Here is a 26,870-nt window from a genome sequence, read left to right on the forward strand (position 1 = left end):
TTTTTCTCTGTTTATTTACCTATTTTTTCCTCTAATTTATATACCTACTTTTTTATTTACCTTTTTTTCCTTGATTTATGTAGCTATTTATCTATATTTATACACCTATTTTTTCTCTAGATAATTTACCTATTTTTTCTCTATTTATTTACCTGTTTTTTCTCTATTTATTTTCCAATTTTTTCCCTATTCATTTACTTTTTACTATTTATTTACCTCTATCTTTCTCTAATTTATACACCTATATTTTCTCTATTTATTTTCCTATTGTTTCTCTAGTTATTTACCTATATTTTCTCTCATTTATTTTCCTATTTGTTCTCTATTTATTTACCTATTTTTCCTCTATATATTTACCTATTTTTCTCTCTCATTTATTTTCGTATTTTTTCTCGGTTTATTTACCTATTTTTCCCTTTAATTTATTTACCTATTTTATATTTACCTTTTTTTCTTTGATTTATGTAGCTATTTTTCTCTATTTATACACGTATTTTTTCTCCAGCTAATTTACCTATTTTTCTCTATTTATTTACCTATTTTTCTCTACTTATTTACCTCTTTTTTCTCTATTTATTTACCTATTTTTCTCTAGATATTTACCTATTTTTTCCGCTAATTTATTTACCTATTTTTTTATTTACCTTTTTTTCTTTGATTTATTTAGCTATTTATCTCTATTTATACACCTATCTTTTTCTATATAATTTACCTATTTTTTCTCTATTTATTTTCCTATTTTTTCTGTATTTATTTACCTACTTTGTTTTCTGTACTTCATTACCTATTTTTCTCTATTTATTTGCCTATTTTCTTCTCTAAATTATTTACCTATTTTTGTCTATTTATTTACCTATTTTCTGTATTTATTTACCTCCTTTGTATTCTCTCTTTATTTACCTTTTTTTCCCTCTATTTATTTACCTATTTTGTTTTCTCTATTTATTTACCTATTTTTCTCTAGATAATTTACCTATTTTTTCTCTATTTAATTACCTGTTTTTTCTCTATTTATTTTCCAATTTTTTCCCTATTCATTTACTTTTTTCTATTTATTTAGCTCTATCTTTCTCTAATTTATACACCTATATTTTCTCTATTTATTTACCTATTGTTTCTCTAGTTATTTACCTATATTTTCTCTCATTTATTTTCCTATTTTTTCTCTGTTTATTTACCTATTTTTTCCTCTAATTTATATACCTATTTTTTTATTTACCATTTTTCCTTTGGTTTATGTAGCTATTTATCTATATTTATACACCTATTTTTTCTCTAGATAATTTACCTATTTTTTCTCTAATTTATTTACCTATTTTTTTCTCTAGTTTATTTACCTATTTTTTATTTACCTTTTTTTCTTTGATTTATTTAGCTACTTATCTATATTTATACACCTATTTTTTCTCTAGAAAATTTACCTATTTTTTTCTATTTATTTTCCTATTTTTCTCTATTTATTTACCTGTTTTGTTTTCTCTATTTATTTACCTATTTTTCTCTAGTTATTTACCTATTTTTTCCTCTAATTTATTTACCTATTTTTTTATTTACCATTTTTTCTTTGATTTATTTAGCTATTTATCTCTATTTATACACCTATTTTTTTCTATATAATTTACCTATTTTTTCTCTATTTATTTTCCTATTTTTCTCTATTTATTTACCTCTTTTGTTTTCTCTACTTATTTACCTATTTTTCTCTGTTTATTTACCTATTTTTTCCTCTAATTTATTTATCTATTTTTTTCTCTAATTTATTTACCTATTTTTCTCTGTTTATTTACCTATTTTTTCCTCTGATTTATTTATCTATTTTTTTCTCTAATTTATTTACCTATTTTTTCTCTATTTATTTATCTATTTTTTTCTCTAATTTATTTACCTATTTTTTCTCTATTTATTTACCTCCTTTGTTTTCTCTCTTTATTTACATTTTTTCCCTCTATTTATTTACATATTTTGTTTTCTCTATTTAGTTACCTATTTTTCTCTAGTTATTTACCTCTTTTTTCTGTATTTATTTACCTACTTTGTTTTCTCTACTTCATTACCTATTTTTCTCTATTTATTTGCCTATTTTTTTCTCTAAATTATGTACCTATTTTTCTCTATTTATTTACCTATTTTCTGTTTTTATTTACCTCCTTTGTATTCTCTACTTCATTACCTATTTTTCACTATTTCTTTATCTATTTTTTTCTGTAATTTATTTACCTATTTTTTCTCTGTTTATTTAGCTACTTTTTCTCTATTATATTTACCTACTTTTTCTCTATTTATTTACCTATTTTTTCTCTAGTTACTTACCTCTTTTTTCTGTATTTATTTACCTCCTTTGTATTCTCTACTTCATTACCTATTTTTCACTATTGATTTATCTATTTTTTTCTCTAATTTATTTACAAATTTTTTCTCTGTTTATTTACCTATTTTTTCCTCTAATTTATTTATCTATTTTTTTCTCTAATTTATTTACCTATTTTTCTCTATTTATTTATCTATTTTTTCTGTATTTATTTACCTACTTTGTTTTCTGTACTTCATTACCTATTTTTCTCTATTTATTTGCTTATTTTCTTCTCTAAATTATTTACCTATTTTTGTCTATTTATTTACCTATTTTCTATATTTATTTACCTCCTTTGTATTCTCTACTTCATTACCTATTTTTCACTATTTCTTTATCTATTTTTTTCTCTAATTTATTTACTATTTTTTTCTCTAATTTATTTACCTGCTTTGTTTTCTCTATTTATATACCTTTTTCCCTCTATTTATTTACCTATTTTTTTAAATTAGCTATTTTTCTCTATTTATACACCTATTTTTTCTCTAGTTTATTTACCTCTTTTTTTCTGTATTTATTTACCTACTTTGTTTTCTCTACTTCATTACCTATTTTTCTCTGTTTATTTACCTATTTTTTCCTCTAATTTATTTACCAATTTTTTATTTACCTTTTTTCCTTTGGTTTATTTACCTATTTTTCTCTATTTATACACCTATTTTTTCTCTACCTAATTTACCTATTTTTCTGTATTTATTTACCTATTTGTTCTCTATTTATTTGCCTCTTTTGTTTTCTCTATTTATTTACCTATTTTTCTCTAGATAATTTACCTATTTTTTCCATATTCATTTACCTATTTTTCCTCTATTTATTTTCGAATTTTTTCTCTATTCATTTACTTTTTTCTATTTATTTACCTCTTTCGTTCTCTAATTTATACACCTATATTTTCTCTATTTATTTACCTATTTTTCTCTATTTATTTACCTATTCTTTCTCTAGTCATTTACCTATATTTTCTCTCATTTATTTTCCTATTTTTTCTCTGTTTATTTACCTATTTTTTCCTTTAATTTCTTTACATATTTTTTTATTTACCTTTTTTCCTTTGGTTTATTTACCTATTTTTCTCTATTTATACACCTATTTTTTCTCTACCTAATTTACCTATTTTTCTGTATTTATTTACCTATTTGTTCTCTATTTATTTGCCTCTTTTGTTTTCTCTACTTATTTACCTATTTTTCTCTGTTTATTTACCTATTTTTTCTCTATTTATTTACCTGCTTTGTTTTCTCTATTTATTTACCTTTCTTCCCTCTATTTATTTACCTATTTTTTTTAATTAGCTATTTTTCTCTATTTATACACCTATTTTTTCTCTAGTTTATTTACCTCTTTTTTTCTGTATTTATTTACCTACTTTGTTTTCTCTACTTCATTACCTATTTTTCTCTGTTTATTTACCTATTTTTCCTCTAATTTATTTACCTATTTTTTCCTCTAATTTATTTATCTATTTTTTTCTCTAATTTATTTACCTATTTTCTCTGTTTATTTACCTATTTTTTCCTCTAATTTATTTATCTATTTTTTTCTCTAATTTATTTACCTATTTTTTCTCTATTTATTTATCTATTTTTTTCTCTAATTTATTTACCTATTTTTTCTCTAATTTATTTACCTATTTTTTCTCTATTTATTTATCTATTTTTTCTGTATTTATTTACCTACTTTGTTTTCTGTACTTCATTACCTATTTTTCTCTATTTATTTGCCTATTTTCTTCTCTAAATTTTTTACCTATTTTTGTCTATTTATTTACCTATTTTCTGTATTTATTTACCTCGTTTGTATTCTCTACTTCATTACCTATTTTTCACTATTTCTTTATCTATTTTTTTCTCTAATTTATTTACAAATTTTTTCTCTGTTTATTTACCTATTTTTTCCTCTAATTTATTTATCTATTTTTTTCTCTAATTTATATACCTATTTTTTTATTTACCTTTTTTTCCTTGATTTATGTAGCTATTTATCTATATTTATACACCTATTTTTTCTCTAGATAATTTACCTATTTTTTCTCTATTTATTTACCTGTTTTTTCTCTATTTATTTTCCAATTTTTTCCCTATTCATTTACTTTTTACTATTTATTTACCTCTATCTTTCTCTAATTTATACACCTATATTTTCTCTATTTATTTACCTATTGTTTCTCTAGTTATTTACCTATATTTTCTCTCATTTATTTTCCTATTTGTTCTCTATTTATTTACCTATTTTTCCTCTATATATTTACCTATTTTTCTCTCTCATTTATTTTCGTATTTTTTCTCGGTTTATTTACCTATTTTTCCCTTTAATTTATTTACCTATTTTATATTTACCTTTTTTTCTTTGATTTATGTAGCTATTTTTCTCTATTTATACACGTATTTTTTCTCCAGCTAATTTACCTATTTTTCTCTATTTATTTACCTATTTTTCTCTACTTATTTACCTCTTTTTTCTCTATTTATTTACCTATTTTTCTCTATTTATTTACCTGCTTTGTTTTCTCTATTTATTTACCTTTTTTCCCTCTATTTATTTTCGAATTTTTTCTCTATTCATTTACTTTTTTCTATTTATTTACCTCTTTCTTTCTCTAATTTATACACCTATATTTTCTCTATTTATTTACCTATTTTTCTCTATTTATTTACCTATTTTTTTCTCTAGTTTATTTACCTATTTTTTTATTTACCTTTTTTCTTTGATTTATTTAGCTACTTTTGTTACGTTCGGAACGTAAAATTTTTCTTTTAAGTCAGGGTATGCATCAACAACGCCTAGCGTTATGGGAAATCCCTCGTTGATCATACTCCTGCCTATTAATTAATAATATTTTTGATAGAACAAAAACCCCTTTTCTTGGAACGTCGTCGTCTCAACGTACTGCCGTCCCGCGATACAGATAAGGCGGTGCTGACGCAGCGGCGTTCTCACCAGAGAGTCGCGTTCGGAAAGACCCAGTGATTCTCCTTCTGTGCCGAATCCGTTTTATGTAAGCGGCAGGGTGGCGTTTCAACAATGCTTTGCAGCATTGTGGGAGAACCCTCGTTGAGCACACCTCTGACCGTCGCGTTAAACATTGTAACATAATCAGTAACGGCTACAGCGGGAATGCGCAGACTGGATCATTTCTTAGAAGACTGACGAAATTGTATGCTCTACATCCGGTGCAGGGAACCGCGCCTTCCCACGATCTTGTCGCATGTGTGAATTAGTAATTAATTAAAAATTGTTGTTAAAATTTGAATACCCAACACAATTTCTGATAGTCAACCGACTGTGGGATTCCCCTAGTCAGAAATTGTGTATATGAAATCATGAACATTAAGGGAGGACCTTTAGCTGTGCGAAATTGTATGTGAGACGTCATGTTTTCCTGTGAGTACGAATATTCCGTAAAGATTGATCATATATTTGAATCGGGAGTCTGATGGATGGACGTGAAAACGCACACACACACCGCCTCGTTAAGTAGACGGGCCCATGGTAGCGCGGCCGAGCGATAAAATGCAGCGTAAGCATTTTCGGTACGGACCCACTGTGGTCGCTGCCGAGAGCGTGAAGCTGCGGCACTCTGTGACGGTAAATCGTGAGGTGCGTGTCATTGGGGTCCGCAAGTGTTTTAGAGCTAGAGTTCTCCGGTCTACTGTGTAACCGCGTGAAAGACTCGACTTTGCGAAACAAATATTCTAATAACTTCGAAACTATTTATTCTGTTAACGATTTAATCCAAATTTTTATTGTATCTACTAGTTAAAATTATTATTATTCAGTTTCATTTCATAATTCAACTCAGTACTACTCTGTGACGATAAATCGTGAGGTGCGTGTCATTGGGTCCGCGAAGTCTTATAGAGCTAGAGTTCTCCGGTCTACTGTGTAACCGCGTGAAAGACTCAACTTTGCGAAACAATTCAAATCCTAAACTTTTCAAAACTAATTATTCGCTTAACTTACTCAGTTAATAATTTAATTTACATTATTTCCGTTTCAATTTATAATTCAAATCAAGTGTGTGTGTGTGTGTGTTTTCGCGTCTAATCCTTCTTTCTGATTCAGGTTTATCAGCGATCCAGAAAGTTTTCCAAAACTCAAAAAGCAAATTTAAAAGCAGATTAACATTTATATTATTGCGACTGTCTGGTGAGTTCCCTTTCTTATCTTTTTCTTTACCACTTATTTGGCACTGTTAAAATTTAATGCATCTAACTAATAATTTCTGACAGTCAAACGACTGTGGGATTTCCCTAGTCAGAAATTATAATCAATTATATTAGTACCTGAACTTTATACAATTGTTGATCGATCATATCCATAATTTATGTTATGTTCTTTTGATTTCATCCGTTATTCAACATTAAAATTTTATTTATACTCAACCTCTACTAGTGAATTACCTATCTGATTCCATTGAAAAGACCCGTACGGGACTAGAGCACCAACGATCCCAAAATCTACCCCTTCTCCTTCTGAGAAGGTACCTAAATAATTATCAACTAAAAGAATCGACTGTTACGACTGCGGCGAGCCTCCTTGCTTTTTCTAAATCATAAACTCAATCCAGCAATAATTGATAGTCTAACGACTGTGGGATACCCCTAATCGATATTGCGTCTAAAAATCGTGCCGCTCGAACACTAAAAAGGCCGCGGCACGTAACAGATCTGGTGGCAGCGGTGGGATACCAGGAATTCTCTTGCAAGAATTCCTGGGTGCTCATATTCATTGAAATCAGATAGAATTATAAAATTTTTCCATTTTTGTATATATTATCAGTGTGGTCGTGGTAATGCTGGGACTATTATCTATATTTATTGACTAGTTCTGCCCATATATTTTTATACAAATATTCAACCATGTCTCAAGACGCAAGTGCAATGATGACCTCCATGGCGGAGTGCTTGACTATTCAAAATAGTACTTTAAATATTCCGTACTTTGATGGGAAGGGCGTTCCTCTTAAGGATTTTGTACAGGATGTACAAAATAGCGCAGCATTAGTGCCTCCTGCATTAGAGGGCTCGTTTCTAAAATCAGTATTAGGAAAATTGAAGGGTTCAGCTCGCGATAGCACATATGGAAAAACATTTACTACAGTTAATGAACTAATTAAACATCTAAAGGGTAGATTCGCACCGGGCAAGAATTATCCTTACTATCAACACGAAATAGAAAATATTCGGATGAAAAAGGACGAATCAGTTAGCGATTTTTATGACAGATTAAACATATTAATTAGCGGAGCTCGAGTTGCGTTAGAGGATAGTTATGGGAATAATGCAGAACAAATGTTATTACCATTAAAAGAATGCGGATTGGAAGCTTATATTCGCGGACTTCCAGATGAAATAGCGCGCTCAGTAGATGCGCGTGACCCTAAAACTTTAGAAGATGCGAGAAAATTTGCAGCGCGTATAGAAACGCGAATGAAATCCGGAATATTACCATCGAATGAAATCCAGAAAGTATCATTTAATCAGAATAATAACTATTCTAGACCATCGAATTCTTACTATCAGGATTACGCTAATCGCCAATCCATTAACCCTCCTCGCTATCAAAATTATGCAATTCGAAACGAAGAAGAGAATCGCACACGTTCACCGAGTCCCAATCCTGACGTAACCGGATCGCCAGTAGGAATTTTAAAATCCCCATCACGCAACAGGGAACCATACAATCATTATTACAATCCACCGGGATTTCCTCCACATCCGTACTACTCGCCTTATTTCTATCCGCCAATGCCATATCCTAATTATTACCCGTATGATCATTATAATACAAACAGTAATGAACCACCACGTTCAGCAAGAGATAGGTATTCTCAATGGCCTAGACCAAGATCTCCATCTCCTATTCCTCCATCAACGAGACCGAGTTCTCCATATAATAGAAATACTAAACCCGAAGATAGAACCGGTCATTTAAACGCACAAATGACCCGACGGACGGACGCGACGTCGAGTCATTCGGAAAAGGAGCGTCATGCAACAGTAAAATTTCTAGCAAACCAAGAAAAATTGCAACGGTAGAAAAACCCGAATCCCCACTAGTAAAAATGATGGGTAAAGAGCTGAATATGGGTTGTGCATATTTCCTCGTAGATACAGGAGCAGATATAAACGTAATCAAATTAAGCGCCCTTGACGAAAATGTTTCAGTCGCACTTCATGAATCAGTTGCTATCTCAGGAATAACTCCGGATATGACAGAGACTTTAGGTACCACAATAATTACATTATTAGGCAAACCCGTAAAATTTCATGTCGTAAGATCTTCATTTGTACTGCGTTGCGATGGTATATTAGGTAAAGAGTATCTCACACAAGAGCAGGCTGAAATCTCCTTCGCCCATAACACATTGGTAACACGAAGCGATCCTATTAAACCCATACCTTTTGTTGGCCATGATCCAGTACCTCGTAGTGTAAAACCCCGACTTTTGTATTTAAAAGCACGTACTAGAAAAGCGGTTGCCATTGACGTTACGAATCATGATTTAAAAGAGGGATATCTACCTAAAATTGAAACTATAGATGGTTTGTACATTGGCGAAGCTGTTGTGTCTGTAAATGACCAAGGCGCATGTCACGTCTTTGCCGTTAATACGACGGATAAGGATGTCGAAGTCGAAATTCCGCCACAAGAATTAATACCATTCGAGTACCATAACTTCCCCGAAGAAGAACAAAATTATTTCGATTCTGATACAGAAGATGAGACCTTGCCAATCGCGGAAGACAGAGTTTTAGAAATCATAAAAAAATTGCGTCTCGATCATTTGAACGAAGAAGAACGGGATCATGTAATTAAAATCATTAAAGAATTTCCAGAACGATTCCACTTGCCTTGCGATAAATTACCATGTACCTCATACATTAAACATAGAATCCCCACAGTAGATGATGTTCCTGTGAATACGCGACAGTATCGTTTTCCTCCGGTTCATAAAGATGAAATAGAAAAACAGGTTCGTAATAAACTAAATAACGGAATAATAGCACCTTCAAATTCACCGTATAATTCGCCCATTTGGATTGTTCCTAAAAAACCGGATTCTAAAGGCAATCTGAGATGGAGAATAGTCATAGATTTCCGCAATCTTAATGAGAAAACCATTGGCGATGCATATCCATTACCGAACATTACCGATATTCTGGATCACTTAGGTGAAGCCCGATATTTCTCTACGTTTGACTTAGCAAGCGGATTTCAACAAATTGAAATGGATCCTAAAGATAGACAAAAAACAGCCTTTACAACCCCAAACGGTCATTATGAATACATCCGAATGCCGGAAGGTCTCAAAAATGCTCCAGCGACTTTTCAAAGGCTAATGGATCAAGTCTTACGCGGGTTACAGGGTGTAGAAGTTTTCGTTTATTTGGATGATATCGTGGTATATGCCAAAAATTTAGAAGAACATGAAAAGAAAATTCGTCGTTTATTCATGCGTTTGGCCGATGCTAAATTAACTTTACAACCCGATAAGTGCGAGTTCCTCAAAATAGAAGTTGCTTACCTAGGACATGTTATTAGTCACTCAGGTGTAAAACCGGATCCGAAAAAGATTAGTGCAGTAAAGAATTTCCCTCGTCCGAAAAATCAGAAAAATATTAGGCAATTTCTAGGTCTAGCAGGATATTACAGACGCTTTATCAAAAACTTCGCAGAAAAAGCTAAACCACTGTCAGACTTGTTGAAGAAAAATTCTACTTTCACTTGGGGAAAGGAACAAAAGAAAGGATTTCTGGAATTACGAAAAGCACTTTGTAAAAGTCCCATACTTCAGTATCCAAATTTTAATAGTCCATTCACCTTAACTACAGATGCGTCAGACTATGCCATAGGCGCTGTACTCAGTCAGGAAGTAAATGGTCAAGATCTCCCAGTTGCATATCTTTCGAGAATTTTAACTAAACCGGAACAAAATTATTTCACTACAGAAAAGGAATGTTTGGCAGTCCTCTATGCCATTTTACACTTCAGACCATATTTATATGGCCGTAAATTTACCCTAGTCAGTGATCACGAACCGCTACGATGGATTAATTCAATAAAAGATCCAGGGCAACGATTGATCCGCTGGCGACTAAAATTGCGAGATTATGAGTATGAATTTATTCATAAGGCAGGAAAATTAAACACAAATGCTGATGCCTTATCAAGGAATCCAGTCATAGTAAATGAACTATGTTCGTCTGATGATTTCAGTTTATCGGATTCCTCTGATAATACAAAGTCGGAGTTAGCACCTGATTGCCCAAAATTATTACCAATAAATAAACCCTCCACAACGGGCAAACGAATCCCGACATCTTCGGAATTTGAAGCTTCCAAACCTAAGGAAAGAATAGCTAGTTTACCAGGAAAACCAAAATTAGGGAGACCAGTAAGTTCAATATCTAAACCGAGGATACCTGTACCTTTAGATACCAGTGCAATAGCAACTAGAACGCGAGCAAAGTTTCAAGCTACTGAAGCTCCGGGACCATCAAAAACACAAGAATTAGGTAGATCAAAAGAACTTTCTCTAGTAGAGGACGTCGATTCCGATGACGAACAGTCAGATCCGCCCATATTCCGTCAACGTAGGAGTACACTGCCGAATCTGGGATTTCATCCTAAACAGATGGTGGAGAATCCTAAAATTCCAGATTCACAAAGTGCAGTGGCCGGTACGGAATTGCGGGAAAAAGGGAGCGAGTCCGAAGTAGAGAAAACTATTGCCATTAATTTACCCGAAGTTCGCGATAGTGATACAGATGATCAGAACAAACAGAAGTCCACATTTATAGATTTAGAAGAACTACAAGAGTCTTTTAATAGATTTGAAAAATCATTATTAGATAAAAGCGCTCAATTACAGGAACTTGAAGAGGAAATAGTTTTATTAGATGCCCTTTCTGAAGGAGACACTTTAGATGAATATAGACAGGAAATATTACAAGATTTGGATCCATACGATGATGATACTGGGGACGAAGAGTTAAATAGACGTATAGAAAAATTATTACAACAAGCTAGAGATTCTGAAAAAGGTAGTCAAATTCCAAATCCAAGGCGTGAGGAAACAGCCAGTAAAGCACCTCAGCTGAAAAATATTCCGGAAGAATCAGAACTAGAAATAACTGCAACAAGAGTGCCTGATAGCACAATCGTTAACAGGCCTAGATACAGTTCAATCTTACCTACCCCGACCGTAGATCCAAACCCTATAGCACTTTCGACACCATTTCCAAATTCAACGGTTGATCGAACTCCCAAGGAGGGAGGTAGGCAACCTATCGTTCAAAAATCTACTCCTAGACAGCTTTTCCCACAAATCTCAAACTCATCATCCATATACATCCCGGACGCTGATTACATACCTCCGGATCTAGAATTCGAATCTCGCAGCAAGCAATACAAAAGTAAAGACATCGTAACTTCTACGAGACAAAATCTAACGTATTACAGATCAAACTATGTACATTTCATTTCGTCCGATTGTGAACTTGTTACACCAGTGAGTATATTGCTCTCCGACCTAGGCATCATCAATGCGAACGACTTAAAAGAGGCAAAGCCCAGAGTGGGACAAATACTAATAACAAAGCGCGGTAAAAATAGAATATTTAGTGTAGTCGTAAAAAGAAAACATTTTGATAAAATTTCTACTCGGGATTTGGAACTTGGGCTACAAAACCTAAGGAAAATTCTTTTAGATCTAGATATACGGGGTCTAAGAATCTCACAAAATGGTGACTTTACGGACGAATTACCTCAAGGTACGTTAATAGAAATATTAAGGAATACATTTGAGGATAGCAATATCGAAATAGCCCTTTGTTACGGAAACACTCAGGTGCCTCCGGAAGAACTTCGTCTGAAAATCATTTCAGAGTTACATGAAAGTTTGGTAGGAGGACATAAGGGTTTAACAAAGACATATTGCAGAATTCGAGAACGATTTTATTGGCCAGGTATGCGCAACGATATTCAAAATTATATCCGTACTTGCAATAGTTGCCAGAATCAAAAATTAGTAAGAACTAAAACTCGTGAACCAATGTTAATCACTGACACTCCTTTGGAGCCATTTTCTAAAGTATCATTAGACACTGTAGGTCCTTTACCCACTACTCCCAGCGGGAACAAACATATACTAACTATGCAAGATAATTTGACAAAATATTGCATAGCTGTCCCTGTTCCGGACATAAAAGCAGAAACTATAGCTCACGCACTGGTTACTAACCTTATATTGCAGTATGGAACGCCACGCGCAATACTAACGGACAAAGGGACTAGTTTCATTAATAAGATAATTCGGAACTTAGCAAAAATCTTCAAAATTCAACATGTCACTACATCTGGTTACAGACCCCAAACTAATGGCGCATTAGAAAGAAGTCACATAGTGTTAACCGAATATATTAGCCATTATATGAATGATTTTGATGATTGGGATAGATTAGTACCCTTCGCTATGTTTTCTTATAACACATCTGTCCATGAAGCCACAAATTTTACCCCGTATGAATTAGTTTTTGGCAAACTTGCGCGTTGCCCAAGTTCCTTCCCGAACGACGAGAATTTAGTCACATACAATTCCTATTTACATGATTTAATAACGCGACTTTCAGAAATGCAAGTAATAGCAGGACAAAATTTAGTTCAGGCAAAGGAAAGATCAAAAGTGTACTATGATAGGAACGCCCGACCCTTCAAAGGCAAAATAGGGGATATGGTACGTGTTTTAGTAGAACCAAAAAGGGGAAAATTCGCCAAGCGCTATCACGGACCATATAAAATTATTGGGATACTAGAAGGAAACAATGTTTTGTTAAGAGATGAAGCTGGTAAAATGCTCACCAAACATGTCGATAAATTACAATTAAATTGGAGTCCTGATTGATTTGACTGATTCAGGTTGAGAGATGACGCTGACCCGACTTAGAAATGCAAATTGATAAACAGTTAGCTTTGAACTATAGTTTAGCAATGAGTCAATATTCAGAATCTGTTGAAATTTCTTTGAAACATTACATTACTGCAACGCATCGCTTTATCACGGCTTTGAGTACTGCGCGCAACGGAAAATTACATACATCGCTATTGAGCGGATATAGTTTCAAGACAATAACAAACTGGAACGCACATCTGATTCTTTGTATGAAATTGAAGCCCAACTAGAGGAAATTGGAGAACATCACCGAGCAAGAAAATCACATTTGTCATTGACGTACGGAACAATAGCGGCACAGGCCTTGATTATAATAGGATTGATGGTCTATTATTTCTGGGATCCACTGAAGAAATTCAAGAATTGTCTATTTCAGAAAACAGACCACCGTTACCTATTCAAAGGGCGATGATAAACTGCTAGAAACATGTATACTTAATAACAAACCCTGACAGTCCAAGGACTATGGGAATTCCCTTGTCAGAACTTGTTGTTAGTTACGATTCTTCTTATGTTCTTTTCCTTCTTCGACAATGATTTTGTTATTTCATAATTTTGGTCTTGCTTTCTGTGACTGTCTGTACACTAGCGAAATGGCATCGTCCAGTTTCTCCCGGCCAGAGATTCTCGATCGGCGACTCTTCGTCAGCCGTTTGGCGCCGTACACCAAAAAGGAGAAACTGATGGAGATATTTCACCCGTATGGAGTTGAACATGTGGTGGTGCTGCGGAAGACATCAGGGAACAATGCTTTCGTGACATTTAAGTCTATAGACGGAGCAAAGAAGGCTTTGGCTGCGGCGGACGTAGGAATAATATGCCATAAGAGGAAGCTAAGGGTGCTGATGGCGGACTCGTGGCACAGCACCAAGTTAATTCCCCCACGACCTGACGTGAACCCATTCCCTGGGTTTGATTTGCGTGAGCGGATTCCACTCCCAATAGAATGCATCTCTAAAATTGCCAACTATTTGCCGTTTGCTGACAGGAGCCGTCTAGAGATGGTCTCTAGAAGGTGGCGACTCGGAAGCCTCGCCTCGTATCACGGTCTTCGCCATATCGACCTGAATGACTGGTGCTGGCCAAATGGATGGGAAGGGACGATAGTGAGCACTAAGTCATTTTACTGGTTCCTGAAGAGAGCAGGTAGTCAGCTAAAGAGCATACGGATAGATGAAGAACCATTGGCAAAATGTTTGAGACCCCAAGTTATCTCCATTGCCATAAGAAGTTGTCCAGAACTGCAAGCAATAGATCTAACTGCTGTGACGATCCGGCCATCGACCTTGAGAGACCTGGAGTCGGGGGCACCACGTCTTACTTGCCTCAAACTGGGGAAATGTGAGGGTCCCGTGGATCCTGAACTCTTTAAGGTCCTGGCCCTAGCAGGAATTCTAAAGTCTTTCTGTCTTACGAATACGGACATCACTGGGAAGTCCCTTCCGGCAATCAACAAAAATTTAGAAACATTTTCTCTCCACCGATGCGAACAACTAAAACCTTCAAACCTAGCAACCACTCTTCAAGGGTTGCGGAATCTGAATTATTTAAAGATCAGTATATGTAAAAATTTAATAGACCATAGTATTTTGCAGGCGTTAATTAACAACTCAGACCTGCAGACGACCCTAACAACCTTGGAGTTGCACTTCTGTGGTTTCGAGGAGCCCATGCCTGAAATGGAAATGGAGGAAGGCAACGAGGCAGTTGAAAGGGGAGATTTTGCCGAGCTGGAGCTGGGCCCGGTAGAGATGGCTGTCTCTTTCCCCTCAAAATATCGGAGTATAACAACCCTGAGTCTTACCTTCTGCGGATGGGTTGCTTCTGGCCTTGTCTCAGAGATTGGCCTATACATGGGGGAAGTAACATCTTTAAATCTGAGTGGTTGCACAAACATCAAAGGAGAATTCGTTCTGGAACCACTCCGGAAATTGGAAAAACTAAAAATCCTAAATATCAACTACATGCATCCGACTGTCGGGGGGTGGATGCTACAATTCCTCAAGGGCTTGGTAGAGGTCCACTGCAGAGAAAGCCAAGGTATCACTGATGAGGACATTTGTGGCTTGCTACGGCAGTGTCCAGAAATAGTCACAATTGATGTGGAGAGCTGCCCAACCGTCAGTAAAACCGTACTGGACTGTGCGTACGAGGTGGTGACGCTCGGTGAACGGACGGGGCCAATACATCTGTATGTCGGAGGCACCACGATTACGCGATACACGCGGTACAAACCTAACCATCATCTGCGCGTCATTCACGACCTAATATACGAACCCCTATTTTAACCCACTTAAATTGTAACGGGATTGCATTGCGTCAATGTGCAAACATTATGGGAATTCCCTAGTCCAATGCAACCTGAGCCTGTACGTCCATATACATATACGATCATAAGCGCTACCGTACCTTATACCTTCAGTATACATCGTCGGGGACGACGATGGTTCCAAGGAGGGAGGGATGTTACGTTCGGAACGTAAAATTTTTCTTTTAAGTCAGGGTATGCATCAACAACGCCTAGCGTTATGGGAAATCCCTCGTTGATCATACTCCTGCCTATTAATTAATAATATTTTTGATAGAACAAAAACCCCTTTTCTTGGAACGTCGTCGTCTCAACGTACTGCCGTCCCGCGATACAGATAAGGCGGTGCTGACGCAGCGGCGTTCTCACCAGAGAGTCGCGTTCGGAAAGACCCAGTGATTCTCCTTCTGTGCCGAATCCGTTTTATGTAAGCGGCAGGGTGGCGTTTCAACAATGCTTTGCAGCATTGTGGGAGAACCCTCGTTGAGCACACCTCTGACCGTCGCGTTAAACATTGTAACATAATCAGTAACGGCTACAGCGGGAATGCGCAGACTGGATCATTTCTTAGAAGACTGACGAAATTGTATGCTCTACATCCGGTGCAGGGAACCGCGCCTTCCCACGATCTTGTCGCATGTGTGAATTAGTAATTAATTAAAAATTGTTGTTAAAATTTGAATACCCAACACAATTTCTGATAGTCAACCGACTGTGGGATTCCCCTAGTCAGAAATTGTGTATATGAAATCATGAACATTAAGGGAGGACCTTTAGCTGTGCGAAATTGTATGTGAGACGTCATGTTTTCCTGTGAGTACGAATATTCCGTAAAGATTGATCATATATTTGAATCGGGAGTCTGATGGATGGACGTGAAAACGCACACACACACCGCCTCGTTAAGTAGACGGGCCCATGGTAGCGCGGCCGAGCGATAAAATGCAGCGTAAGCATTTTCGGTACGGACCCACTGTGGTCGCTGCCGAGAGCGTGAAGCTGCGGCACTCTGTGACGGTAAATCGTGAGGTGCGTGTCATTGGGGTCCGCAAGTGTTTTAGAGCTAGAGTTCTCCGGTCTACTGTGTAACCGCGTGAAAGACTCGACTTTGCGAAACAAATATTCTAATAACTTCGAAACTATTTATTCTGTTAACGATTTAATCCAAATTTTTATTGTATCTACTAGTTAAAATTATTATTATTCAGTTTCATTTCATAATTCAACTCAGTACTACTCTGTGACGATAAATCGTGAGGTGCGTGTCATTGGGTCCGCGAAGTCTTATAGAGCTAGAGTTCTCCGGTCTACTGTGTAACCGCGTGAAAGACTCAACTTTGCGAAACAATTCAAATCCTAAACTTTTCAAAACTAATTATTCGCTTAACTTACTCAGTTAATAATTTAATTTACATTATTTCCGTTTCAATTTATAATTCAAAATCAAGTGTGTGTGTGTGTGTGTTTTCGCGTCTAATCCTTCTTTCTGATTCAGGTTTATCAGCGATCCAGAAAGTTTTCCAAAACTCAAAAAGCAAATTTAAAAGCAGATTAACATTTATATTATTGCGACTGTCTGGTGAGTTCCCTTTCTTATCTTTTTCTTTACCACTTATTTGGCACTGTTAAAATTTAATGCATCTAACTAATAATTTCTGACAGTCAAACGACTGTGGGATTTCCCTAGTCAGAAATTATAATCAATTATATTAGTACCTGAACTTTATACAATTGTTGATCGATCATATCCATAATTTATGTTATGTTCTTTTGATTTCATCCGTTATTCAACATTAAAATTTTATTTATACTCAACCTCTACTAGTGAATTACCTATCTGATTCCATTGAAAAGACCCGTACGGGACTAGAGCACCAACGATCCCAAAATCTACCCCTTCTCCTTCTGAGAAGGTACCTAAATAATTATCAACTAAAAGAATCGACTGTTACGACTGCGGCGAGCCTCCTTGCTTTTTCTAAATCATAAACTCAATCCAGCAATAATTGATAGTCTAACGACTGTGGGATACCCCTAATCGATATTGCGTCTAAAAATCGTGCCGCTCGAACACTAAAAAGGCCGCGGCACGTAACACTTTTCTATATTTATACACCTATTTTTTCTCTAGATAATTTACCTATTTTTCTCTATTTATTTTCCTATTTTTCTCTATTTATTTACCTGTTTTGTTTTCTCTATTTATTTACCTATTTTTCTCTAGATATTTACCTATTTTTTCCGCTAATTTATTTACCTATTTTTTTATTTACCTTTTTTTCTTTGATTTATTTAGCTATTTATCTCTATTTATACACCTATTTTTTTCTATATAATTTACCTATTTTTTCTCTATTTATTTTCCTATTTTTTCTGTATTTATTTACCTACTTTGTTTTCTGTACTTCATTACCTATTTTTCTCTATTTATTTGCCTATTTTCTTCTCTAAATTATTTACCTATTTTTGTCTATTTATTTACCTATTTTCTGTATTTATTTACCTCCTTTGTATTCTCTCTTTATTTACCTTTTTTTCCCTCTATTTATTTACCTATTTTGTTTTCTCTATTTATTTACCTATTTTTCTCTAGATAATTTACCTATTTTTTCTCTATTTATTTACCTGTTTTTTCTCTATTTATTTTCCAATTTTTTCCCTATTCATTTACTTTTTTCTATTTATTTAGCTCTATCTTTCTCTAATTTATACACCTATATTTTCTCTATTTATTTACCTATTGTTTCTCTAGTTATTTACCTATATTTTCTCTCATTTATATTCCTATTTTTTCTCTGTTTATTTACCTATTTTTTCCTCTAATTTATATACCTATTTTTTTATTTACCATTTTTCCTTTGGTTTATGTAGCTATTTATCTATATTTATACACCTATTTTTTCTCTAGATAATTTACCTATTTTTTCTCTAATTTATTTACCTATTTTTTTCTCTAGTTTATTTACCTATTTTTTATTTACCTTTTTTTCTTTGATTTATTTAGCTACTTATCTATATTTATACACCTATTTTTTCTCTAGAAAATTTACCTATTTTTTTCTATTTATTTTCCTATTTTTCTCTATTTATTTACCTGTTTTGTTTTCTCTATTTATTTACCTATTTTTCTCTAGTTATTTACCTATTTTTTCCTCTAATTTATTTACCTATTTTTTTATTTACCATTTTTTCTTTGATTTATTTAGCTATTTATCTCTATTTATACACCTATTTTTTTCTATATAATTTACCTATTTTTTCTCTATTTATTTTCCTATTTTCTCTATTTATTTACCTCTTTTGTTTTCTCTACTTATTTACCTATTTTTCTCTGTTTATTTACCTATTTTTTCCTCTAATTTATTTATCTATTTTTTTCTCTAATTTATGTACCTATTTTTCTCTATTTATTTACCTATTTTCTGTTTTTATTTACCTCCTTTGTATTCTCTACTTCATTACCTATTTTTCACTATTTCTTTATCTATTTTTTTCTGTAATTTATTTACCTATTTTTTCTCTGTTTATTTAGCTACTTTTTCTCTATTATATTTACCTACTTTTTCTCTATTTATTTACCTATTTTTTCTCTAGTTACTTACCTCTTTTTTCTGTATTTATTTACCTCCTTTGTATTCTCTACTTCATTACCTATTTTTCACTATTGATTTATCTATTTTTTTCTCTAATTTATTTACAAATTTTTTCTCTGTTTATTTACCTATTTTTTCCTCTAATTTATTTATCTATTTTTTTCTCTAATTTATTTACCTATTTTTCTCTATTTATTTATCTATTTTTTCTGTCTTTATTTACCTACTTTGTTTTCTGTACTTCATTACCTATTTTTCTCTATTTATTTGCCTATTTTCTTCTCTAAATTATTTACCTATTTTTGTCTATTTATTTACCTATTTTCTATATTTATTTACCTCCTTTGTATTCTCTACTTCATTACCTATTTTTCACTATTTCTTTATCTATTTTTTTCTCTAATTTATTTACTATTTTTTCTCTAATTTATTTACCTGCTTTGTTTTCTCTATTTATATACCTTTTTCCCTCTATTTATTTACCTATTTTTTTAAATTAGCTATTTTTCTCTATTTATACACCTATTTTTTCTCTAGTTTATTTACCTCTTTTATTCTGTATTTATTTACCTACTTTGTTTTCTCTACTTCATTACCTATTTTTCTCTGTTTATTTACCTATTTTTTCCTCTAATTTATTTATCTATTTTTTTCTCTAATTTATTTACCTATTTTCTCTGTTTATTTACCTATTTTTTCCTCTAATTTATTTATCTATTTTTTTCTCTAATTTATTTACCTATTTTTTCTCTATTTATTTATCTATTTTTTTCTCTAATTTATTTACCTATTTTTTCTCTAATTTATTTACCTATTTTTTCTCTATTTATTTATCTATTTTTTCTGTATTTATTTACCTACTTTGTTTTCTGTACTTCATTACCTATTTTTCTCTATTTATTTGCCTATTTTCTTCTCTAAATTTTTTACCTATTTTTGTCTATTTATTTACCTATTTTCTGTATTTATTTACCTCGTTTGTATTCTCTACTTCATTACCTATTTTTCACTATTTCTTTATCTATTTTTTTCTCTAATTTATTTACAAATTTTTTCTCTGTTTATTTACCTATTTTTTCCTCTAATTTATTTATCTATTTTTTTCTCTAATTTATTTACCTATTTTTTCTCTATTTATTTATCTATTTTTTTCTCAAATTTATTTACCTATTTTTTCTCTATTTATTTACCTCCTTTGTTTTCTCTCTTTATTTACCTTTTTTTCCCTCTATTTATTTACCTATTTTGTTTTCTCTATTTATTTACCTATTTTTCTCTAGATAATTTACCTATTTTGTCTCTATTTATTTACCTGTTTTTTCTCTATTTATTTTCCAATTTTTTCCCTATTCATTTACTTTTTTCTATTTATTTACCTCTATCTTTCTCTAATTTATACACCTATATTTTCTCTATTTATTTACCTATTGTTTCTCTAGTTATTTACCTATATTTTCTCTCATTTATTTTCCTATTTTTTCTCTGTTTATTTACCTATTTTTTCCTCTAATTTATATACCTATTTTTTTATTTACCTTTTTTTCCTTGATTTATGTAGCTATTTATCTATATTTATACACCTATTTTTTCTCTAGATAATTTACCTATTTTTTCTCTATTTATTTACCTACTTTTTTCTCTAGTTTATTTACCTATTTTTTATTTACCTTTTTTTCTTTGATTTATTTAGCTACTTATCTATATTTATACACCTATTTTTTCTCTAGAAAATTTACCTATTTTTTTCTATTTATTTTCCTATTTTTCTCTATTTATTTACCTGTTTTGTTTTCTCTATTTATTTACCTATTTTTCTCTAGTTATTTACCTATTTTTTCCTCTAATTTATTTACCTATTTTTTTATTTACCATTTTTTCTTTGATTTATTTAGCTATTTATCTCTATTTATACACCTATTTTTTTCTATATAATTTACCTATTTTTTCTCTATTTATTTTCCTATTTTTCTCTATTTATTTACCTCTTTTGTTTTCTCTACTTATTTACCTATTTTTCTCTGTTTATTTACCTATTTTTTCCTCTAATTTATTTATCTATTTTTTTCTCTAATTTATGTACCTATTTTTCTCTATTTATTTACCTATTTTCTGTTTTTATTTACCTCCTTTGTATTCTCTACTTCATTACCTATTTTTCACTATTTCTTTATCTATTTTTTTCTGTAATTTATTTACCTATTTTTTCTCTGTTTATTTAGCTACTTTTTCTCTATTATATTTACCTACTTTTTCTCTATTTATTTACCTATTTTTTCTCTAGTTACTTACCTCTTTTTTCTGTATTTATTTACCTCCTTTGTATTCTCTACTTCATTACCTATTTTTCACTATTGATTTATCTATTTTTTTCTCTAATTTATTTACAAATTTTTTCTCTGTTTATTTACCTATTTTTTCCTCTAATTTATTTATCTATTTTTTTCTCTAATTTATTTACCTATTTTTCTCTATTTATTTATCTATTTTTTCTGTCTTTATTTACCTACTTTGTTTTCTGTACTTCATTACCTATTTTTCTCTATTTATTTGCCTATTTTCTTCTCTAAATTATTTACCTATTTTTGTCTATTTATTTACCTATTTTCTATATTTATTTACCTCCTTTGTATTCTCTACTTCATTACCTATTTTTCACTATTTCTTTATCTATTTTTTTCTCTAATTTATTTACTATTTTTTTCTCTAATTTATTTACCTGCTTTGTTTTCTCTATTTATATACCTTTTTCCCTCTATTTATTTACCTATTTTTTTAAATTAGCTATTTTTCTCTATTTATACACCTATTTTTTCTCTAGTTTATTTACATCTTTTATTCTGTATTTATTTACCTACTTTGTTTTCTCTACTTCATTACCTATTTTTCTCTGTTTATTTACCTATTTTTTCCTCTAATTTATTTACCAATTTTTTATTTACCTTTTTTCCTTTGGTTTATTTACCTATTTTTCTCTATTTATACACCTATTTTTTCTCTACCTAATTTACCTATTTTTCTGTATTTATTTACCTATTTGTTCTCTATTTATTTGCCTCTTTTGTTTTCTCTATTTATTTACCTATTTTTCTCTAGATAATTTACCTATTTTTTCCATATTCATTTACCTATTTTTCCTCTATTTATTTTCGAATTTTTTCTCTATTCATTTACTTTTTTCTATTTATTTACCTCTTTCGTTCTCTAATTTATACACCTATATTTTCTCTATTTATTTACCTATTTTTCTCTATTTATTTACCTATTCTTTCTCTAGTCATTTACCTATATTTTCTCTCATTTATTTTCCTATTTTTTCTCTGTTTATTTACCTATTTTTTCCTTTAATTTCTTTACATATTTTTTTATTTACCTTTTTTCCTTTGGTTTATTTACCTATTTTTCTCTATTTATACACCTATTTTTTCTCTACCTAATTTACCTATTTTTCTGTATTTATTTACCTATTTGTTCTCTATTTATTTGCCTCTTTTGTTTTCTCTACTTATTTACCTATTTTTCTCTGTTTATTTACCTATTTTTTCTCTATTTATTTACCTGCTTTGTTTTCTCTATTTATTTACCTTTCTTCCCTCTATTTATTTACCTATTTTTTTTAATTAGCTATTTTTCTCTATTTATACACCTATTTTTTCTCTAGTTTATTTACCTCTTTTTTTCTGTATTTATTTACCTACTTTGTTTTCTCTACTTCATTACCTATTTTTCTCTGTTTATTTACCTATTTTTCCTCTAATTTATTTACCTATTTTTTATTTGCCTTTTTTCCTTTGGTTTATTTACCTATTTGTTCTCTATTTATTTGCCTCTTTTGTTTTCTCTATTTATTTACCTATTTTTCTCTAGATAATTTACCTATTTTTCTCTATTTATTTACCTATTTTTCCTCTATTTATTTTCGAATTTTTTCTCTATTCATTTACTTTTTTCTATTTATTTACCTCTTTCTTTCTCTAATTTATACACCTATATTTTCTCTATTTATTTACCTATTTTTCTCTATGTATTTACCTATTTTTCTCTATTTATTTACCTATTGTTTCTCTAGTCATTTACCTATATTTTCTCTCATTTATTTTCCTATTTTTTCTCTGTTTATTTACCTATTTTTTCCTTTAATTTCTTTACATATTTTTTTATTTACGTTTTTTTCTCTGATTTATTTAGCTATTTATCTCTATTTATACACCCATTTTTTCTCCAGATAATTTACCTATTTTTGTCTATTTATTTACCTATTTTCTATATTTATTTACCTCCTTTGTATTCTCTACTTCATTACCTATTTTTCACTACTTCTTTATCTATTTTTTTCTCTAATTTATTTACTATTTTTTTCTCTAATTTATTTACCTGCTTTGTTTTCTCTATTTATATACCTTTTTCCCTCTATTTATTTACCTATTTTTTTAAATTAGCTATTTTTCTCTATTTATACACCTATTTTTTCTCTAGTTTATTTACCTCTTTTTTTCTGTATTTATTTACCTACTTTGTTTTCTCTACTTCATTACCTATTTTTCTCTGTTTATTTACCTATTTTTTCCTCTAATTTATTTACCAATTTTTTATTTACCTTTTTTCCTTTGGTTTATTTACCTATTTTTCTCTATTTATACACCTATTTTTTCTCTACCTAATTTACCTATTTTTCTGTATTTATTTACCTATTTGTTCTCTATTTATTTGCCTCTTTTGTTTTCTCTATTTATTTACCTATTTTTCTCTAGATAATTTACCTATTTTTTCCATATTCATTTACCTATTTTTCCTCTATTTATTTTCGAATTTTTTCTCTATTCATTTACTTTTTTCTATTTATTTACCTCTTTCGTTCTCTAATTTATACACCTATATTTTCTCTATTTATTTACCTATTTTTCTCTATTTATTTACCTATTCTTTCTCTAGTCATTTACCTATATTTTCTCTCATTTATTTTCCTATTTTTTCTCTGTTTATTTACCTATTTTTTCCTTTAATTTCTTTACATATTTTTTTATTTACCTTTTTTCCTTTGGTTTATTTACCTATTTTTCTCTATTTATACACCTATTTTTTCTCTACCTAATTTACCTATTTTTCTGTATTTATTTACCTATTTGTTCTCTATTTATTTGCCTCTTTTGTTTTCTCTACTTATTTACCTATTTTTCTCTGTTTATTTACCTATTTTTTCTCTATTTATTTACCTGCTTTGTTTTCTCTATTTATTTACCTTTCTTCCCTCTATTTATTTACCTATTTTTTTTAATTAGCTATTTTTCTCTATTTATACACCTATTTTTTCTCTAGTTTATTTACCTCTTTTTTTCTGTATTTATTTACCTACTTTGTTTTCTCTACTTCATTACCTATTTTTCTCTGTTTATTTACCTATTTTTCCTCTAATTTATTTACCTATTTTTTATTTACCTTTTTTCCTTTGGTTTATTTACCTATTTGTTCTCTATTTATTTGCCTCTTTTGTTTTCTCTATTTATTTACCTATTTTTCTCTAGATAATTTACCTATTTTTCTCTATTTATTTACCTATTTTTCCTCTATTTATTTTCGAATTTTTTCTCTATTCATTTACTTTTTTCTATTTATTTACCTCTTTCTTTCTCTAATTTATACACCTATATTTTCTCTATTTATTTACCTATTTTTCTCTATGTATTTACCTATTTCTCTCTATTTATTTACCTATTGTTTCTCTAGTCATTTACCTATATTTTCTCTCATTTATTTTCCTATTTTTTCTCTGTTTATTTACCTATTTTTTCCTTTAATTTCTTTACATATTTTTTTATTTACGTTTTTTTCTCTGATTTATTTAGCTATTTATCTCTATTTATACACCCATTTTTCTCCAGATAATTTACCTATTTTTTCTCTATTTATTTTCCTATTTTTTCTCTATTTGTTTACTTTTTTCTATTTATTTACCTCTATCTTTCTCTAATTTATATACCTATATTTTCTCTATTTATTTACCTATTGTATCTCTAGTTATTTACCTATATTTTCTCTCATTTATTTTCCTATTTTTTCTCTGTTTATTTACCTATTTTTTCCTCTAATTTATATACCTATTTTTTTATTTACCTTTTTTCCTTTGGTTTATGTAGCTATTTATCTATATTTATACACCTATTTTTTCTCTAGATAATTTACCTATTTTTTCTCTAATTTATTTACCTATTTTTTTCTCTAGTTTATTTACCTATTTTTTATTTACCTTTTTTCTTTGATTTATTTAGCTACTTATCTATATTTATACACCTATTTTTTCTCTAGATAATTTACCTATTTTTTTTTCTATTTATTTTCCTATTTTTCTCTATTTATTTACCTGTTTTGTTTTCTCTATTTATTTACCTATTTTTCTCTAGTTATTTACCTATTTTTTCCTCTAATTTATTTACCTATTTTTTTATTTACCTTTTTTTCTTTGATTTATTTAGCTATTTATCTCTATTCATACACCTATTTTTTTCTATATAATTTACATATTTTTTCTCTATTTATTTTCCTATTTTTCTCTATTTATTTACCTCTTTTGTTTTCTCTACTTATTTACCTATTTTTCTCTGTTTATTTACCTATTTTTTCCTCTAATTTATTTATCTATTTTTTTCTCTAATTTATTTACCTATTTTCTCTGTTTATTTACCTATTTTTTCCTCTAATTTATTTATCTATTTTTTTCTCTAATTTATTTACCTATTTTTTCTCTATTTATTTATCTATTTTTTTCTCTAATTTATTTACCTATTTTTTCTCTAATTTATTTACCTATTTTTTCTCTATTTATTTATCTATTTTTTCTGTATTTATTTACCTACTTTGTTTTCTGTACTTCATTACCTATTTTTCTCTATTTATTTGCCTATTTTCTTCTCTAAATTTTTTACCTATTTTTGTCTATTTATTTACCTATTTTCTGTATTTATTTACCTCGTTTGTATTCTCTACTTCATTACCTATTTTTCACTATTTCTTTATCTATTTTTTTCTCTAATTTATTTACAAATTTTTTCTCTGTTTATTTACCTATTTTTTCCTCTAATTTATTTATCTATTTTTTTCTCTAATTTATTTACCTATTTTTTCTCTATTTATTTATCTATTTTTTTCTCAAATTTATTTACCTATTTTTTCTCTATTTATTTACCTCCTTTGTTTTCTCTCTTTATTTACCTTTTTTTCCCTCTATTTATTTACCTATTTTGTTTTCTCTATTTATTTACCTATTTTTCTCTAGATAATTTACCTATTTTGTCTCTATTTATTTACCTGTTTTTTCTCTATTTATTTTCCAATTTTTTCCCTATTCATTTACTTTTTTCTATTTATTTACCTCTATCTTTCTCTAATTTATACACCTATATTTTCTCTATTTATTTACCTATTGTTTCTCTAGTTATTTACCTATATTTTCTCTCATTTATTTTCCTATTTTTTCTCTGTTTATTTACCTATTTTTTCCTCTAATTTATATACCTATTTTTTTATTTACCTTTTTTTCCTTGATTTATGTAGCTATTTATCTATATTTATACACCTATTTTTTCTCTAGATAATTTACCTATTTTTTCTCTATTTATTTACCTGTTTTTTCTCTATTTATTTTCCAATTTTTTCCCTATTCATTTACTTTTT

The 26,870-nt window shown here is 30.1% G+C and overlaps 3 long non-coding RNA genes across 3 annotated transcripts; all 3 read right to left on the reverse strand.

Annotated features, from left to right (window-relative positions):
* Positions 1 to 1,828: 1,828 nt before the first annotated feature.
* On the reverse strand, positions 1,829 to 19,362 carry LOC143378139 (uncharacterized). The gene is made up of 2 exons (XR_013087644.1): positions 18,530 to 19,362; positions 1,829 to 2,076 (listed from the first exon to the last, which is right to left on the reverse strand). It is a non-coding gene; the product is annotated as an uncharacterized LOC143378139 (long non-coding RNA).
* On the reverse strand, positions 2,926 to 6,152 carry LOC143378140 (uncharacterized). Its single transcript, XR_013087645.1, has 2 exons — positions 4,097 to 6,152; positions 2,926 to 3,576 (listed from the first exon to the last, which is right to left on the reverse strand). It is a non-coding gene; the product is annotated as an uncharacterized LOC143378140 (long non-coding RNA).
* A 2,747-nt stretch (positions 19,363 to 22,109) lies between the features above and the next one.
* LOC143378141 (uncharacterized) lies at positions 22,110 to 26,276 on the reverse strand. Its single transcript, XR_013087646.1, has 2 exons — positions 25,561 to 26,276; positions 22,110 to 24,415 (listed from the first exon to the last, which is right to left on the reverse strand). It is a non-coding gene; the product is annotated as an uncharacterized LOC143378141 (long non-coding RNA).
* Between the last annotated feature and the right edge of the window lie 594 nt (positions 26,277 to 26,870).

Source organism: Andrena cerasifolii, unplaced genomic scaffold, assembly GCF_050908995.1.
Source record: "Andrena cerasifolii isolate SP2316 unplaced genomic scaffold, iyAndCera1_principal scaffold0529, whole genome shotgun sequence".
Classification (NCBI taxonomy): Eukaryota; Metazoa; Arthropoda; class Insecta; order Hymenoptera; family Andrenidae; genus Andrena; species Andrena cerasifolii.